Source organism: Coffea eugenioides, chromosome 1 (assembly GCF_003713205.1).
Source record: "Coffea eugenioides isolate CCC68of chromosome 1, Ceug_1.0, whole genome shotgun sequence".
NCBI classification, from domain to species: Eukaryota; Viridiplantae; Streptophyta; class Magnoliopsida; order Gentianales; family Rubiaceae; genus Coffea; species Coffea eugenioides.
The window spans coordinates 12,553,930-12,573,093 of record NC_040035.1 but is presented as its reverse complement, the minus strand read 5'-3'; the positions used below and the strand labels follow the sequence as shown (position 1 = coordinate 12,573,093).

At 36.4% G+C, this 19,164-nt stretch overlaps 1 pseudogene; it reads right to left on the bottom strand.

Annotated features, from left to right (window-relative positions):
- LOC113768018 lies at positions 1-4,881 on the bottom strand (annotated as a pseudogene).
- Between the last annotated feature and the right edge of the window lie 14,283 nt (positions 4,882-19,164).

The window sequence follows — 19,164 nt, the reverse complement described above, 5'->3', positions numbered from 1 at the left end:
ACTGAGCAGAAAATCTCTCTTGTTTTCTTTACTTCAGCCATTCAGCAATGCTGTCAATCCACTGGTCACTGAAGCCTTAAGAGTAGGAGAAACTGAATCACTTCCCAGAAATACATCAAAAAGAGCTAATATCACATTTGTTGACTCAGTAGTTGCATCAACACCAGAAGGCAACCCATCACTCGATACAGAAACCTACAGATTTTTTAAGAGAGTCAAGCTGATATGTTTACAAGAAAGAAAATAGCACAGTAGAAGCTTAAGACTAAGAAGAAAAGAGGAAACACATCTTTAGCAAAAAGCCATCAGCATATAAAGAAATGCAGGAAAATTGAATTTTACTACATGCAACTTACAAGCATTTTGGTAGGGTCCGGCCAAGTCAAGAAGATAATGGTACCCTTATTAAGAGGCCTTCCTTGAAACAGAGTACTAAATGTAGAAAGAGCAGAGGTATCAACTGGAGTAGGCGATTTAATTCTTGGAGAGATGGCTTCATCTAAGGCATCCCAAAACGTTTTACCATCCACATCTCTCACTAGAACAATTTGCAGAGATTTTTCCAAAGGAGCTGCAGTTTCCAATCAATATTAGCTTCTTAATTTACTTTTCCCTCTCCTCTCTTTCCTTGTTCAATCAGATTTGATAAATGCAAACAGTTTTATCCTAGTGAAATTGACTAATTCACATATAGCCCAGCAGCATACACCTTGACACCAATGATTGCAAAAACTTTCTCCCTGTATCCTGACATTATTGCAATAAATTTAATATTTGCAGAAGATAATTTTTTCAATCAGCAGCTACAATCCCAAATTGAATGGAATCATTTCAAAGTTCAAGCAGCAAGCTCCTTAATTTGCACTAAAAGGATGTTTGAGAAACTGACCAGTTCCAGTTAATGACATTGAGGTGGAGCAGCCTAGAATGCTTAATGACGTTCGGAACTTTACTTTTGTTGCAGGCTCCTCTGTATATTCTTTACTTTCAACTAAAGCATAACTCAATGGTAAAAGTGTCAGATTTCAGGCAGGATGATCCATTATGATGCTATGACCTATTTTCATCGTTTGTATTTGATTTATAGCCCATCTTCTGCAATAAGCAAACTTGCTGCTGCATTCTCTAATAAAGGATGTCTAATGTATTTTAGGGATCTACCTTAGCCACTCTTACTTTTCTTCCCATAAATTGGAGCACAATATCATGAACATCAGTGTTAACCATCCTACAATAGACAATCATAGCCTACTGAAGTTACAAATTAGTTATTGAAGTTACAGAAAATATTAGTTACAATATAAACCATCTTGCAACATTGGTTGCTGAAGTTACACAGAGAAAGAATGAGCTCTCAAAGTACTGAGGTTTGGCATCTAACTATATCAAACAACCCAAGTAAGACGAGAAATATAGAATCAAGCAAGCATAATCTGGTAGAGGCTTAGCAAACCAAGTCACATGACAAACCAGAAAATCATAAGCAAACATATATCAAGCTTATACAAACAACGCACAAATCATCATAAGCTGCCAAGGAATGTTGAAACAGTCTCCGAAATCTTAAACACTTACTGGTCGAGCTAAGAGACTCTTCAGCAAAGCTTAGAATCAACAAGTTTGTTTGCCAACCATTAAGCTCAGTTGCTCTATCTCAACAATGGCGGGAGTCCAGTAAGTTTCTTGCTTCTATATGCACAGATTTTTTTCAAGCTGTTATGTCAATCAGATCAAGATCATGGCGCCTAAGTTTGGCTCCATTTCACTACACTCCCTTTTCTATTTTGGTTGTTAGGACTCTAATTTATGGTTAATTACATTAATTGTGTTTATAACTAACTTAACTAATAGCTTTCAGATAATCAAGAAATATTAGCAAAATTGTAAGGGTCTTTAAGTCTTTTTGGCACCAATGATGTAAGAAATGGGACCTCACCATCTGACAAGGGAGGTTTGTGGAATTTCAGAAACCACAGGGGAGGGGAGTGACACTGTCAGAAACCTCAGGGGAGGTTTCTGAAATTATCCCTATCTTTTTGTCCTCTGAACTCTTAAAAACGCATAGTTATAGCTCTTCCAACAATTTGAGACATTACGGGTAATTGAAAGAGCATCATGTTCAAGGCACGAACGAAAATTACAAGCATTTTAGTTAGAACAGTGAAGGAAATAGCCCCATTTTAGAATTTTTCACTCAATACAAATTAGGCCCAACAATCATATATATATATATATATATATATACACCTTGAAGTGTTTAAGGTTAGCAAAATTTGATGGAATGTTTGTGAAATGGAGAGCAATTGCATTATTAGTATTTGAATTTGAATAGATGAACTTAGTCATTTTTTTGTCAATTTTCTTTTGAGTCGTAATACATTAATATTTAGTTAACATATGAGTCATTAATGCTAACTAAAATTACGACCAAGTATAGCATGCAATTTTGTTATCAATTTTATTTTTATTCATTTATACGTTGATATTTGGTTTTTATCACAACAAATTTTTTCCCTTTATTAATCAAAGTAATGCATTAACATTTGTATGAAAAAATATATATGTCTTTATTATATTTATATTTCAAATTTTATACTTATATATATATATATGTGTTTTAAAATTATATCTATAATTTGATTAGCAAACATAAGCAGAAAAATTGAAAAATGGTGGGAGTAAGATTGGATTAATGATGGTTAGCATTTTTACAGAAGTTTTTTGTGTTTCATAGGTGGACATCTATATTAGAATTCGATTTATAGCTTATCAGTAAATTTATTTTTCAAGGCAAAACAGACTAAATTGAAGTACATTAACATAAAGTATCGACAAATACAAGATAACAGAATTAAAACATACGGAGTTTGTAAGTCAAAGGAGTCTAAGTTGAAGTACATTAACACAAACGATCGATAAATAGATAAGCATTATATTGTTGGAAATTAATGTTATGCATAATCATTGTGAAGGTTCATTGAAGTCTGCGGGCCAACTGCGACTTGTTCAGCTTCATAGCTTGTGACAATGGTGAAAGCTGTTCCTTTGATTGCTTTTTCTCTTGGAGTCGCTTTCTTAACAAAACACATGAGTCTCTTTCCTTGGATTGCTTGTGTTATACGATGGAGTAAATTCATATCCTGCTTTAGTTACATAGAAACACGTTAAGAAGCAAAAAGATTTAATATGTAAGAAAGTGGATATTGTTCATCATTTGATGGCTGTAAAGGAATCCTATGTATAAACACTTGCTTGCCATCAAATTCACCAACTGCTATTTGTGCATGGATCACATTTTTGTGCAGTGTTTTGCATATTAGTCTAGTTCCATTGCATAATCCTTTTGTAGGATCAAGATTCCGTAATAAAATAATAGGCGAATTTGGTTTCAATATCAATCTGTGAGGAGGTAAACCACTGGGAGATAGAGTATTAAGCAAATCAATATACTCAGTTTGATAATTCAGATTGATTGTTTCATCAAAACTCATATATTCAACGCTATTTCCAGGGAATTTTTCAATCATTAAGTCATTAATTTCGTCAACAAAGTGATTTTTTTGTAGTTAGTATTGCTCTATTTAAAGATGATTCTGCATTTTGAGTCAGTTGATTCAAGTCTGGATATACAGCATCCATCAATGCCTGTAGTGCATCAGTCTCATTATTATATTTAATTAAAATTGAAGGAGAAATTTTAATAGAATCTTGAATTTCTGATTTTTCTAAACCTTCTCCTGCTTTCAAAAGAAACTGAGTGAATGATTGATCCAACCTAGCTCGCATGTTGTTAGTTAATTGCAATTTTTCTGGATGAGGCCACAAGGAAGAATTAATGAAATATGCATTTACTGTCCCAGATTTACTTCCATTGCATACAACTAAAATCTCTGCCTAAAACTACTACCTTTCCACCAAAAATTTCATCTGAACTCATTAAATCTCGCAGCAAATCGTCCAATGCCTCAATTGCTGCTCTTTTAGACATAGGGGCTTCATCCCAAATTATTAATTTGCAGTCTATTATCAAAGTTGCTAGTGAACTTTGTTTGCTAATTCGACGGGTTGCACCAGGTGAAATATCTATTGGTATCTTAAATCAAGAATGAGCCGTTCGACCTCCTGGTAAAATTGAAGCTGCAATACCTGATGTAGCAGCTGCTAATGCAGTAAATCCTTTTGATCTTACATCTGCTAACAATGCACGATACAAGAATGTTTTTCCGGTGCCACCTAGACCATCAATAAAAAATGCACCTCTTTTGTTTGTGTAGACTCTTTCAGAATGATTTTAAATACTTCTTTTTGCTTGGTATTTAACATCGCAATTGCATTTAAGTCATCTGCTGAAATAGCTATAGTACGTTCTGCTCTTAACTCTCTTGTTTCATTTTCAACATCTGTAAATGAAACGCTAGGAGGAACTAAATTATATGAAGAAATATTTTTTCCCATAGATTCTAAGAAGGCATTTAATTGTTCAAGGACTTTTAGTCTAATTTGGCTGGCTGTTAATATATTCAATCTAGCATAATCTTCAGACATGACATCTTCAAATTTAAGCCATAAAGCCGTTGGATCATTTGGACATGAATAAACTAATAATGTAGCAAATAAGCGCCCCATTTCATATGGCATATGAAAAGGAGAAGTTTCTTGTAAACAAAGCTGTTGGCTATCATCATGTTGCAAATACCCTCTCAAAAGTGCCGCCTCTAGAAAAGTTGCTACTTGTACTCTATTAAATGTTCTTAAGTCAGAAAAAGAAGTTGGACACCGAACTTTTGTTAGTAGCAGTCTTAAATAGTACCTCTCACCTTCAGCAGGGTGAGCAGTTACTATTCTTCCTATAGAGTCTCCTTGCTCACGTATTTTCCACATTCTTTTGTCTACTTTCCAAACAAAAAATTGTGAAAACTCTGAATAGGTGCACTTGAGATTTTGTGCCTCTTTGTTTGTTCGGTCCATGTAAAAAAATTCAGTAAGCATGATTCGTCTTAAATGTGTATTACTTACGATGTTACGTAGATCGGTGTTTTTCTTGAAGTTTAGTGGCTGCTGATTTTCTAAGTGGAGCTAAAGGTGAATAACAGCTGGTTTGATTTCACTGACAGGAAACTTAAAAATTCTTCATGTAGCCTCTGGAGGTGATATCTATCGGGCTGATAGATATTGTTGGATTTCATCAATGGATGGATTTCAACAATCAGCAATAACTCGGAAAGAAGTTCTATCATGACCTTTACAGATATATTTATAAATATATTTGACTGCCTTGATTGTTGACATATCTCAACATTAATATGGCAATCAAATTTAGCAAGAAGATAAGGGTTATAAGGTACAACCCAGCGATTGTCAAGTAATGCATTTCTTACTTGCACTTTGACACCATTATTTCTTCTTCGATATTTTGGATATGCATCATCTGTTTGATTGGTTGATTCACAAAAGTCTTTTGGATAAGAGTTCTTACAAGTTCCATTTTTACTCATGCAAATATTTTCTGGATTTGCTACTCCACAAGGACCATGAAGCATATGCTTGACAACCATTCTATACAAGTGCTTATTTTGTTTTTTAGCTAGTATATCAGCACCAACAATTTTGTCATATTCTTCGGGGTTATAAAGCTTATGCTCTGATTTTAAGAGAAGAAGAAAATGTGCATGAGGTAAGCCTCTTTTCTGATACTCTATATGTGACACCCCCGCTTCTTCCAAGGGCGAACCCTAGGGTATCGGAGGGACGCTTGCTTAACTCGCGTCAGGACTCGAAATTTCAAAACAATAAAAACTAGATAAACCAAAAGCATACTATTCACAATATAGCTAACTCCAAAAGAGTTCTATTTACATCCCCAAAAGCAGCTAGTCAAACCACTATATTACATTATGATAACAACCAACAGAAAGTAGACCCTAAGGAGGGTCCTTATACAAATCACCAAAACAAAAACAACCATCTTAATTGTCCAACTATTACAAGCAAACCTAACTATACTAGTGAATGTGCCAAGGTGTTCCCCGTGTCGTCCCCTGCTAAGGAAAACAAAAGAAACGGGGTAAACTATGTGCTTAGTAAGTAAACAGGGATAAAATCGTAAATTTCACATTTAGATAAACAACTATTTCACAAAATGTCAAGTCAAGTGCAAAAGTAACAATACAAATGAAGGATACAGGTTGGCTCCAAAGCCAAGTCGTTTGCCATGTGTGACCTCCTGTCGACACTCCGTCGACCACAAATAAGATCCGTAGAACTCCACTTGTACTCCCACCTAACACCTTATCACCCTCACTGGCCAGTCACCTCACAAACTTGCTCGAGCGAATGAAATTGAGTTTGGTTCACAAGTTCGGTTCACAAACTTGGTTCACATTCTCGGTGAACCAGATTCACAAACTTGATGACCTCAGACTAAGTTGGGCTGATTTCGACCAAGTCCCAGCTGGCTCGAATAGTCCATCTAGGTCGGAAGATCGACCCCAACTCACAAACGTCACCCCGAGCTACAAGCTCAACGGGTTCAAACCCAAAATAATTCATTTCGACATGTCATGTATAAATATGCATGTAAATTAGGGTTTATGTCGAGTGCGATAAAGTACACCCTCGCCTAGGTACCCTTTCATTCACCTCAAAACACATAAGCAAGTTATATATACAAAACGGCCCGAATACTTACTTCAAAACAAAGATATTAAAAGGTGTTCAATTTATGTCACGTAGAGTAGCTAGTAGTAGGCCCCACCGGCTCCGCCTAACTCACCACCGTCTGAAATAAAAGATTGCATCACATAATATCACAAACGGCTACTAACATGCCTAAAACAAGCAAAGCGGAAAAATTGGCACATGCAAGTGCGGAAACGGCAAACGAAAACGTAAACGGCCGGCAACGGAAACGGCAGATTTGGCACCTAAAACCGTTTTGATCAAATTTCAGGCTACGGTTATCGGATCGAAATGCATGGGGAATTGTTACGAAGCTAAGAAGAAGGGCTACAACTTTCGTAAAGGCACCTCAAGCCAGATCTCAATGGAACTAGGACAAAAATGTGCAAAACAGTTCCAGCCATTTCATTTCGGGTTACCAAACAGGTCCTGTTTGAAAGACCATAACTCACGACTCAGAAATCGGAATCAAGAAATTCCAGAGGCGTTAGAAAGCTTATTTATAAGGCTATAACATTTATGTTTTGACCAAAAGCTGAATCAGTATGGAGCATAGGAAAAAAGGAGTTCAAAGTTCCTGTCAGAACGGTCCAAATTCGAAGGCAGTTCTGACAACCGATCTTGTTTTGGTCATAACGGAAGTTATGGAACTCGGATTCGGATGCACTTTATACTGTTTCGAAGCTAAGACCAAGATCTACATTTCTTATGAAGGTATCAACACCCAGTTCGCACGTTATCGAAGTGAACTAAACACGGTCTGAGGCAAAATCCAGAAACGTAGCAAAATCCTGGGTTTAGAACAGAAGTGAAGGTTTTGGCCATAACTCAGGATCTACTGATCGGATTAGGCTGAAATTTTGCAGGCACAACAAGGGTTTAATGGGATACAACTTTCATGTTTTGGGCAAACCCTGAATCCGTATATAACATCAAGAAAAATGGAGCCAAAGTTCAGATGCTGAACTGCCCTGGTTTCCAGTTTGCCGATTTTTTTTTTCGCGCTGCAACCGCACGGTCCGTTCTATGGTTCTTATGCAAGCTTTCTAACCCAATTCCTACCAAATAAGCACACATATACTAACTTCTACATGGCTTACTAATGGGCCAAAACTTTCCCTCTAAGACCATAAAATTACCAAACACTAACCAAAATCCCTATCCTCACTCATTGGCACCATTGAACTTATTCCAACAATCTACTAACCAACCGTAACCAACTAAACTCTAGCCAAGCTAAACTAACCTAATGGAGTCTAGGGTTTCATAGTCAAAATCTGATTTTATTAACAATTAACCACACAAGTGAAATTAACACATCATATGCTCCATATACAAGCCAAACAATCATCCAAATCAACTTGAATAACTATGAAGCAAGAAACCCTAATTCTTTCATAAGTTTAACCAAAATTTGGGCAGCAATAAACCACTAAAATAAACCATCAATCAACACCATAAACACCACATGAATCATACAAGTTCATAATCACAACAAAACTTCACTTTCATGGCTTCAAAATTAATTCCCCAACTTTAACTTCCAAGAGAGAGATAATTTTACCTTCAAGAAAGCTTTGTAAATGAAGAAAGCTACCACAAACAAGGCCCAAGTTGTTTCTCTTAAACCCCAAGATCAAGATGGAATCTAGATGAAGAAGAACTTTGAAGAATTTTTTCTTTCTCTCTTTGCTCTTGCTCTCGGCCACCTCTCTCTCTCTCTTCTTTCTTATTTTGTTTTGTTTTTTATGGAAATCCTATGATATGTATAAGATGGTCAAAGCCTTGGAAGATATTTCTACTTCCACCAATCACACAAAAGCTTCATTTTTGCTCTCAAGCCCTCACATCTTCAACTTTGCATTTGATCAACTCTTGCCCTTAAACATTTGAAAAGCTTTCAATTTACTCCATAGGTTACCAACTTAATCTAATCTAAAACACTTGACCACACTTAATTACTTCACTAATCACCCTCTTATATTAATCACCTATATTTAAACACACTTTATCCCACATAAAAGCAATTAAATAATAACCTTTTTATTAAGGGCAAAATTAGGGTTTAAACCCAACTTAAAACTTCTAATAAATCATAACACTAGAGGTTTTACTCATTTAGGATTTCTAACCTTCTTAAACTTATTTAACCTATATAAAATGGATCAAATCCTATACTTACCTATACTAAAACACACACTAGCATAACTAGCTTTAATCACCATTCGAACTTATGATTAATACAAAAACTAGGGTTTCAATCCTAACCCCAACTCAGGGTTTTCTAATTAACCCTAAAACCCCAAATTTTACCGCACAAATAATGAAACCTAATATCAAACTTAAGAACTGACCGGGGTCTCACAACCTCCCCCACTTAGAATAATTTCGTCCTCGAAATTAATGCCTTTATTCGTGAACCATAATTGCAGGGTTTACAAGAATACGTGTCGTCAGGGTCTATTAAACACTTGCGGTGCACCGATAAAAAACAGCGTACCTTCGATACCCGCCGAAGGGTCAATCACCTCTTGTTGACCCATTGCATATACTCTAACTGGTCCTTTGAGTCGATTTTTCCCTGCATTTGACGGCTTAGCTGTGGTCCCTTCAGTCGGTGGCTTAGGTCTCTCTTTTTGCATCTTAGGGCATTGGGCAATCAGATGTTCTGTACTACCACATTTATAGCATTTTCGGATCGAACTGTTCTTCCAACAGTTTTCGTCAGTGTGATTGGCCCCGCAGAAACCACAGGTTGGCCTAATTCCTGCAGTCAATACTCCACGCTGAACACCCCTCTGGGGCCCTTGCCCTACTCGATCTCTCCCAAAATTACTCTGGTTTAGGGTTCCTGCGGGTCGGGGACCATCTGTTCCTCGACCCCTCTTAAAAGGTGGCTCACTTCTCGAACTCTGTTCGGTCGCAAAATTGCTCGAATCGGGTTGTCTCCTTTTCCGATCATGAAAGGCTTTTACCTGTCCCCTAGCTGTCTCAGTCCGCTGTACTTTTTCTAGCGCCTGGCTAAATGTGTCCAACTGAGCAGCTGCTAGTGCCTCCTGGATCTCCACATTCAAGCCTTGGATAAAGCGGCGAATTCGCTTTTGCTCCGTTAGCACCAATTTCGGAGGGAAGTGAGAGAGTTTTGTAAACTGGGTTTCATACTCCGCCACACTGGCTGCCCCTTGGCGCAGGCGGATAAAATCATCCTCACGTCTCTCTTGTACAATGGAAGGTAAATATTTTTCATTAAATTCTCATGTAAAGTTAACCCATGTCCAGGGGGTCTGTTCCCGCTCCCACTTGGCTCTAATCACATTCCACTAGACTCGAGCAGCCCCCTCAAACTGAAAAATAGCAAAAGATATCTGTCGTTCCTCCGAATACCCAAGTGCGGCAAATATATCCATCATACGATCCATCCAACCCTCTGCTAGGTCAGGATTAGGTCCACCTATAAACTTGGGAGGTGCAAATTTTTGGAACCGTTCTAAAGCACGGTCCTCTCCCTCATGATTGCCTGGATTATTTCCAGGGTTTCCTATAGTATTCCTATGGCCCTGACCCTGTTGGTCAACCATACGTTCTAACAGGTCAGCCATTCGCTGGATGGCTGTAACCACTTGATCTGGCTCATGTTCATTTCCCCTTTCCGGGCTTCATCCTCGCCCTCTACTTCTACCTCGAGTACCGGGGTCCATTTAGGTGCAAAAGTCTACAAATTCCAATAAAATGTATACTTAGTATTCAAAATGTGAACAAAATAAAGGACACCAAATGAAAATGCACATATACAAGAGTCACACAAAAAAAATGAACTCAGAAAGATTGTTTTCAACTATATACATATATGTACACAAAAGGTTATATACAAAAGTGTTCCCAAAATTCACATACACCCGACCTCCAGTAGGTACAAAACCCAGTATACACATGAGCACCCAGCTCCAAAATGTAGTCAGTCAACCAAATAACAAAAGAAACCAGCCATGTCGGTTCTAACAAAAGTAATCCGCCAGATAGTCAAAAGAAAGTACAAAGGCGACCCTAAACGCCTCCCCTAGGAGCCCAATCCCCAACGGAACCTAGAGTATCCACCTCGTCCATCAGCTCTGGGCCGGTAGCTCGTGGTGGTGCCTCCGCGGCCACATCTAATAGAACCTCACAGTCTAGCATGATACCTCGAGCCCTCTCCCTCAGCTGCCCCTTCAAAGCGAAGAGGTGCTGGTGTGTGTCATGAAGCTGTCGATGAAGAGCGTCCGTCCTCTCCACCTCAACTCGGAGGCTCTGCTCCAAATCCCTAATACGCCTAGCCTGCTCGTGGCTAACCTCTCTAGTCTCCTTCAGCTGTCTAACCAAGCGATCGGCCGCCTTCCCCAGGTAACGTCGCTCGTCATCCACCGCCAGGACGACCTCGTCGGGATAGCCATACGTATGGCGACACTCACAAGATCGGTGCGGCATCCAACGAAAGGGTGAATACGAAATGTAGAGCTCCTCAGACCTCCTCTGATATCGGATCTCCCGCCTACGCAATACCCGGTTCACCGGGCCCCCCGCACTCAGAGATCTCGGTCCCGGTCCAGATCCTACACCGCTGGGTCCCGCACCACTAGAACTACCCGAATCCATACCTACAAACATTAATTCGTTAGTTCACCGGCATTTCAGCTTAAAATATATCATTCATCTTAAAAGAATCACATATACCTAATGCCTATCACGTATGTCCTAATTGCCCAAGTCCTCTAACCCAAGTGCTCTGATACCACCTGTGACGCTCCCGCTTCTCCCATGGGCGAACCCTAGGGTATCGGAGGGACGCCTGCCTAGCTCGCGCCAGAACTCGAATTTTTAAAATAATAAAAACTAGATAAACCAAAAGCGTACTATTCACAATATAGCCAACTCCAAAAGAGTTCTATTTACATCCCCAAAAGCAGCTAGTCAAACCACTATATTACATTATGATAACAACCAACAGAAAGTAGACCCTAAGGAGAGTTCTTATACAAACCACCAAAACAAAAACAACCATCTTAATTGTCCAACTATTACAAGCAAACCTAACTATACTAGTGAATGTGCCAAGGAGTTCCCCGTGTCGTCCCCTGCTAAGAAAAACAAAGGAAACGGGGTAAGTTATGTGCTTAGTAAGTAAACAGGGGTAAAATCGTAAATTACACATTTAGATAAACAACTATTTCACAAAATGTCAAGTCAAGTGCAAAAGTAACAATACAAATGAAGGATACAGGTTGGCTCTAAAGCCAAGTCGTTTGCCATGCGTGACCTCCTATCGACACTCCGTCGACTACAAATAAGGTCCGTAGAACTCCACTTGTACTCCCACCTAACACCTTATCACCCTCACTGGCCAGTCACCTCACAAACTTGTTTGAGCGAACGAAATTGAGTTTGGTTCACAAGCTCGGTTCACAAACTTGGTTCACATTCTCGGTGAACCAGATTCACAAACTTGCTGACCTCAGACTAAGTTGGACTGGTTTCGACCAAGCCTCGGCTGGCTCGAATAGTCCATCTAGGTCGGAAGATCGATCCCAACTTACAAACGTCACCCCGAGCTACAAGCTCAAGGGGTTCAAACCCAAAACTCACAAACGTCACCCCGAGCTACAAGCTCAAGGGGTTGAAACCCAAAATAATTCATTTAGACATGTCATGTATAAATATGCATGTAAATTAGGGTTTAGGTCGAGTGCGATAAAGTACACCCTCGCCTAGGTACCCTTTCATTCATCTCAAAACACATAAGCAAGTTATATATACAAAACGGCCCGAATACTTACTTCAAAACAAAGATATCAAAAGGTGTTCAATTTATGTCACGTAGAGTAGCTAGTAGTAGGCCCCACCGGCTCCGCCTAACTCACCACCGTCTGAAATAAAAGATTGCATTACATAATATCACAAACGGCTACTAACATGCCTAAAACAAGTAAAACGGCAAAATAGCTATGTATGTAAGTTATAATGTGGTATGATATTTATAACTTTCTAGTGTACTCACCAGCTTCTTCATTGTGAAGTAATTGATCAACAGTAAAAGCATTTGCTGGAGAGACCACATCTGATAGTTTCCTCTTTGTCTTATCTTTCTTTTTCTTTGTTTTTTTTTCCTTTCTTTGGAATGCCTTGGTGCCATCCCAGTTCTCCAAAGGGAAACATTTATGGGTATTGTAATGGATCGTAACATGCATAGTAATACTCAATGTTTCGTGGCTGTCCACCATGAGTATATACTTGAATATTACGCCGACTGTTTTCACCATTTTCTTCGCCTTCTACCCATAAAGCAACCACCTACGATTCAGTTGGCTTATTGTATACTCTTTGGTCAACACCAGGCAGAGTACGCAGAATCATCTCATAGCTGGCTAAATTAGGAACATTGCTTAAGCTCCTAAAAAATTTTGCATATGGATTGTTCGCAAGAACAGGCATGATTTTTTTTATTACATTTTTTGATAGTCTTGGATAGGCAGCTTTACGGTTAGAAAGCTCATTTTCAACGTCATGAATGTACAATTGCATGTTACTGCCTGGATTGCTCTCAGGTGTCAAGTTGTTCAGAAAATGATACACTTGTCCTTGTACTTTAAATGTATACACTCCTTTGTTGCATTTAGAAAGATTCTTATCACATTTAACGCCGAAAGACGTGAATCCAAAGTGATTATTGTAAGTTCTAATCAATTGCCTAAATGTTTTCGCTTCCTCAGAAGATGAAGTTAAGAGTTCTCTCAAAATATCTGGAATCTTATTCTGCGTGAGGACTATATCACCGTTAGCACAGCAAAAGTTTGCCGTTTCTGAGTAAACCTTTTTAGCTCCACAATGCGAACAGTCTTTTTGTTTTGGCAGAATATCAAGAGTGTCAACTATATAGTCTAACAACTATCTTCCTTTCTTAGGAGTGCTTCTTAAAGTAAAACAAAATATAATAACTGACTATATTAGAAACTTTTATAGTAAGGTGTTTTTTTTAATCAAGATAAAGTAAAAAATGTTGACTATAACCTGAACGTTTTCTTTTCTTTGGCACATGGCTTTGCCGTTGATATGACGGTTGCATTGCTTCATCTTGCAATGATTGATTTGACACATGAGATCACAAGATCATAATTTTAGTAAATATAATACCAAGTAGATGATACACTAAAAGTTTGATGAGTCATAAAAGGACTTACCTTTATTATGGTTCATAGGTGTAGTAATGTTTTCAGAATTTCTTGATGGCTGGATTATACTGTCGCATGTGGTTATGCTTCTAGTACAAACAGCCTGAGTAGGCTGGACAGTTTCATTGCGACACTTTTTAGACTTCCATCTAATACATGCTTGTTGCCTATTTTTAGCAAGCTTAAGATTCTCATTGTTTTGAGCTTCACAGGCATCTTGCAGATGTTCTCTATCAATATTCGATAGAGGAATGTTGACTGGTTCAGTAGAAGATTGCTTCTTCATTTGAAAATGATATAAGCGCAATCTTTTTCATTTCCATCTAAGGTAAGCCTGCCTTCTATAGTTTTTCTTCTCTAAATGGTTACCTAAATGTGGCAAGCTTATAAAAGGAATGTGTTGTAAATTAGACATCATGGCATAGCTGTGTGTAGTAGCCTCTTTGCCATGTAGAATAGGAACAACAGCGGATGATCTAGACACTGAACTTTTGAAATTTTGGTCTTCGACTTGCATGTTACAATTTCCTAATATTGATTGGCATAAAATTTGTTATTACATCCTTTATCAGCTGAGTCAACAATTATGTTAGCTTGTCTAATTAATTTTTTCCTTTCTTGTGACTGTCAAAATTTAACTCATGATGAAACAGACATTCAATTATCTTCGTTATGCATTAAAGAAATAAGCAAACATCTTGCAGATGAACAAATAGCTTAGACTAAGCAGTTTGAAAATTCATTACCAGAGTTCACAATCATAAGCACACAGTGTATATAATTCAATAATAAGCAACTACCAATACTTATGAAATTTGTAAATATGAAGCATCAAGAAACCTTAACAAGCATTTTATCAAACATTAGGTAGGCTAGTTATGAGTAACATGACTAACTTGAAGTAAAGTAATGGTGCAAGCCAAAATCTTCAATACTGAAAGCAATGCTGCAACGTAAAAACAGAAAACATGTAAAAGAAACTATATGTTACTACAATAAGATATAAATGCATATATATGATGAAGGAAAAGCTAAGAAAAATGGTATTACCAAACGATCAGAGAGCAAGAAAGTGAAGGAAGATTTGTTTCTGCTATGTGCGAATGGAAGAGAAATAAAGCAGAACAGCAGCTATTAATGTATATAGTAGCGTGGACTGCACTATTCAATCTCAACTAATCTAGTACTTTGTATTTGAATCTAATGGTTATGAAAAGATGAAATACAACTGATAACTTATCAAAAAATTGACATTTCTATGAAGTACAACCTAACTCTTACAAAGAAAGCAATTGTCTAATCTGATTAGGTGAAGAATGCAGTGGTTGAAGAATGCTTGTTTTTTTTGACTTTGTTACAAACAAACCAGAGTAAAAACTGGACAACCAAACAATCTCTAAGTTGCTTTCTGGAATACTCTTAACTGGAATCCATAACTTTGAGAGCTTCTTGAATAGAAATAAGTTGGAAGTATATTCAACTCTTAACTGGAAGTATTCAACTTTTAACTGGAATTGACAACTTTAAGAACCAAACGTATAAATGAATTAAAATAGAATTGATAATAAAAATATATTATATATTAAGTGGCAATGTTAGTCCAATTGTATAACTTTAGATGACAATAAAACAAATGAAAATATAGAAAAATGTAGACTGCACTGAGCAGAAATAATAATCTTATTGATAGGATAAATTTTAAATAATCTTTTGCTTTACATTAACTTTAAATGATAACTTAATTTGAAAATTTTAATTTTAAATGATAACGTTGAAAACTTCAATAGAAATAATTAAATCTTAAGTTAATTTGTCAAATATAAGTTGAAATGTTAATGTAAATAGTAATAACTATAAATTCCAATTGCATTATATTTGTTCAAAATGTAGAGATTGAAAAGTTTCTTTATAATAGGAAGAATAATGTACATTGCACTAAGCAGAAATAATAATCTTATTCTTAATAATAGGATAGGATAAATTTTAAATAATCTTTGCTTTACATTAACTTTAAATGATAACTTATTTTGACAAATCTTTACTATACTAAAAGCGAGAGTTGGAATTGCTACAGTGCCCATGGACCGGTTATCCAGTAATTATGGGCAATTTTTGGTGACTTTTGTATTTGTGCTTCAGGTGTGTGTTTGATTTCTCCAACTAAGACCGTCCCTCTTGTTTGTAATTGTCGTTGCTTCAGCTCTATTGGTAAGTGGGCGGTGTGCGAAGCGGTCTGTGGGAGCCGCACAATGCTCTCTTGCCTAGGTAATCTTGTGAGCAAGCCATCTCAAAAGCAGCACATTGGATTTGTTTCTTTCTTCAATTGAAGGCTTGGGTTTGGCGGTTTTGCAATGTGAATTCTTCACTCTTTTGCCTCGCTAATACTCTATGCAAACCATCTCAAAAGCAACTTCTTTTTTCAATTGAAAGCTTCAGTTCCCTAATTTTGCAGGGTGAACTCTTCGCTTTATTTCTGCCTTTTGGTGGTTTTGCAGGCTGAGTCCTTCGCTCCATTTCCGCCTTGATCATATTTTCTTTGCTGCACTGTTACTTTCTTGTCACAAGACATGATTTGCTTGTTCTGCTCTTCATGTTTCTCCCTTTATAATTAAGGGCTGTATTTAACATAAATAATTGAGGTTACTGATTTTTGCTCGGTTACGATTGTAAGAAATATTGATAAAAGCTTAGTTTTGGTACTTTTGCAAGGTGAACTCCTTGCTCTACCTTTGCCTTGATTTTATTTTGTCTGCTGTACTGTTGTTTTCTTGCTGCTTGTCAGTTGTCTCTGGCTGTTAAATTTGTTGGTCTATAATTAGATTCTGTGTGCGAGGTTGATTATAAACTATTAGTGTTAAATTTCTTGACCTGCCTTTAGAAAAGCAGCTGGATTTGTTTGCCTGAAGTGGAGGATAAGCTTTTGTTCATAACTGGTGCGAAGGTAATAGTAAATGTAGCTGTTATAGTTAAATGCCTGATTGCTCCTTTTGCCTAAAGTCTACTTCAGTTATAGTATAAAAACTACTTTCCACAATCCTGGAGCAAAAAGAAACATGTGACTAGATGCTTGTATTCCACGGGCATTACAACTAATTTATCTATCCAAAAGCAAGTAACAAGAAAAATATAAGTGGCTTTCTTGACAGTTATTCAAACAGTTTCTTGTCTAACCAAAAATGAAGAAAGCTGAATCACTTAACATATTTAGACAACAAATCAAGCATTTGGTGCTTTGTTCATCACCAATGTTATTATCTATAAGCCAAGACCAGTATACCAAATTGTTCTACATTTCTGCTTCCCTAGGCTAGAAGCCTGCTTACTCCCTTCCTGGTCATTTTACTCTTGACTATTTCACATGTACATTGATAACCACATATGGAGTATGGTACTTTCCCGGCAGTTCTATGAATGCCAAGTACCACACAGAAGTTTGAACCACTACAAAACAGTCAAGCTAAGCAATTCTGCATTGCTGCAGCACCAATGTCCACCAACCATAATTGGCACTGATAGACAGCATTTCTATGTGATTATCCCAGGATTATATACTTGCTAATTATCCTTTGATGTGTGGAGCATGATTGGTGGAATGATGATGAAGTATCACTTGAAGTTTGCTTTTTTACCCAAATTTTCATTGGAAGACTTCATTGCTATATTGTGTGTACTTAGTTTAGGAGATTTAAGATGATTTGTTGATTCATCTGAATGCCTTTGTTGCATGTCCTCGTGTAGGGTTAATTTGATACTTAATCACTTGACTGCAGGAATTGATTAGTATTCAAGTTTGAACCTTGACCAAGTGGTTGATAAGATGACTACTCATGTACTTCCTAATAATAATTTTAGTTGGATTTGCTTAACAAATTTTGAATATAATCATTTGAATGAGTTTATAACCATTGTTTCGCTAAAATTACATGCTTTGGTTAACTTTTGATTTAAACTGATTTAAGTAGATCTTGGGCACTCTCGTGCACAGCACGAGGGCCAAAAAAACTAGTACAATTATAAATGTGAAGGTTGAAAACTTGAATACAAATAATTAAATCTTGAATTAATTTGTCAAACATAAGTTGAAATGTTAATGTAAATAGAAATAAATATAAATTCTAATTGAATTATACCTGTTCGAAATGTAGAGATTGAAAAGTTTCTTTATGATAGGATAGAATAAATTTTAAATAATCCTTTGCTTTACATTAACTTTGAATGATAACTTATGAAGGTTGAAAACTCGAATACAAATAATTAAATCTTGAATTAATTTGTCAAATATAAGTTGAAATGTTAATGTAAATAGTAATAAATATAAATTATAATTGAATTATACATGTTCAAAATGTAGAGATTGAAAAGTTTCTTTATGATAGGATAGAATAAATTTTAAATAATCTTTTGCTTTACATTAACTTTGAATGATAACTTATTTTAACAAATATAATTTTAAATGATTTAAATGATAAGGTTGAAAATTGGAATAGAAATAATTAAATCTTAAGTTAATCTATCAAATATAAGTTGAAATGTTAATCTACATATAATAATTATATAAATTGTATAATTGAATTATATTATATCTGTTCAGAATGTACACATTAAAAAGTGTGCTCAAAATAATGCAACCTTATAAAGAAATGTTAAATGCAGTCTAATTTGGGTCATTGAGCACATCTAATGCAATGCCAACTTCACAAGACAATGTCAAGTCCATAGACAAAACTAAAGAAAAAGCTCAAAATTCATCCATAGTGCCACGCGTTAGCAAAAGGAGCTGCTATAGTAACATTGGCCTTTTCTTTAAAACTGGAATAGAAATAATTAAATCTTAAGTTAATCTATCAAATATAAGTTGAAATGTTAATGTACATATAATAATTATATAAATTGTATAATTGAATTATATTATATCTGTTCAGAATGTACAGGTTAAAAAGTGTGCTCAAAATAATGCAACATTATAAAGAAATGTTAAATGCAATCTAATTTAGGTCATTGAGCACATCTAAAACAATGCCAACTTCACAAGACAATGTCAAGTCTATAGACAAAGCAAAAGAAAAAGCTCAAAATTCATCCTTAGTGCCACGTGTCAGCAAAAGGAGTTGTTATAGTAACATTGGCCTTTTGTTTATCTTATAGTAAGATATATTTGGAATCTCCACGACATGTGGAGTTCATTATTATAAGATATTGAAAATTTGGCATCCTTTCTTTTTTATTTTCCTTGAAGTAACTGGAAAAGGTTGAAATAGTGCAAAGGTATATTATGGAGATTTGGATT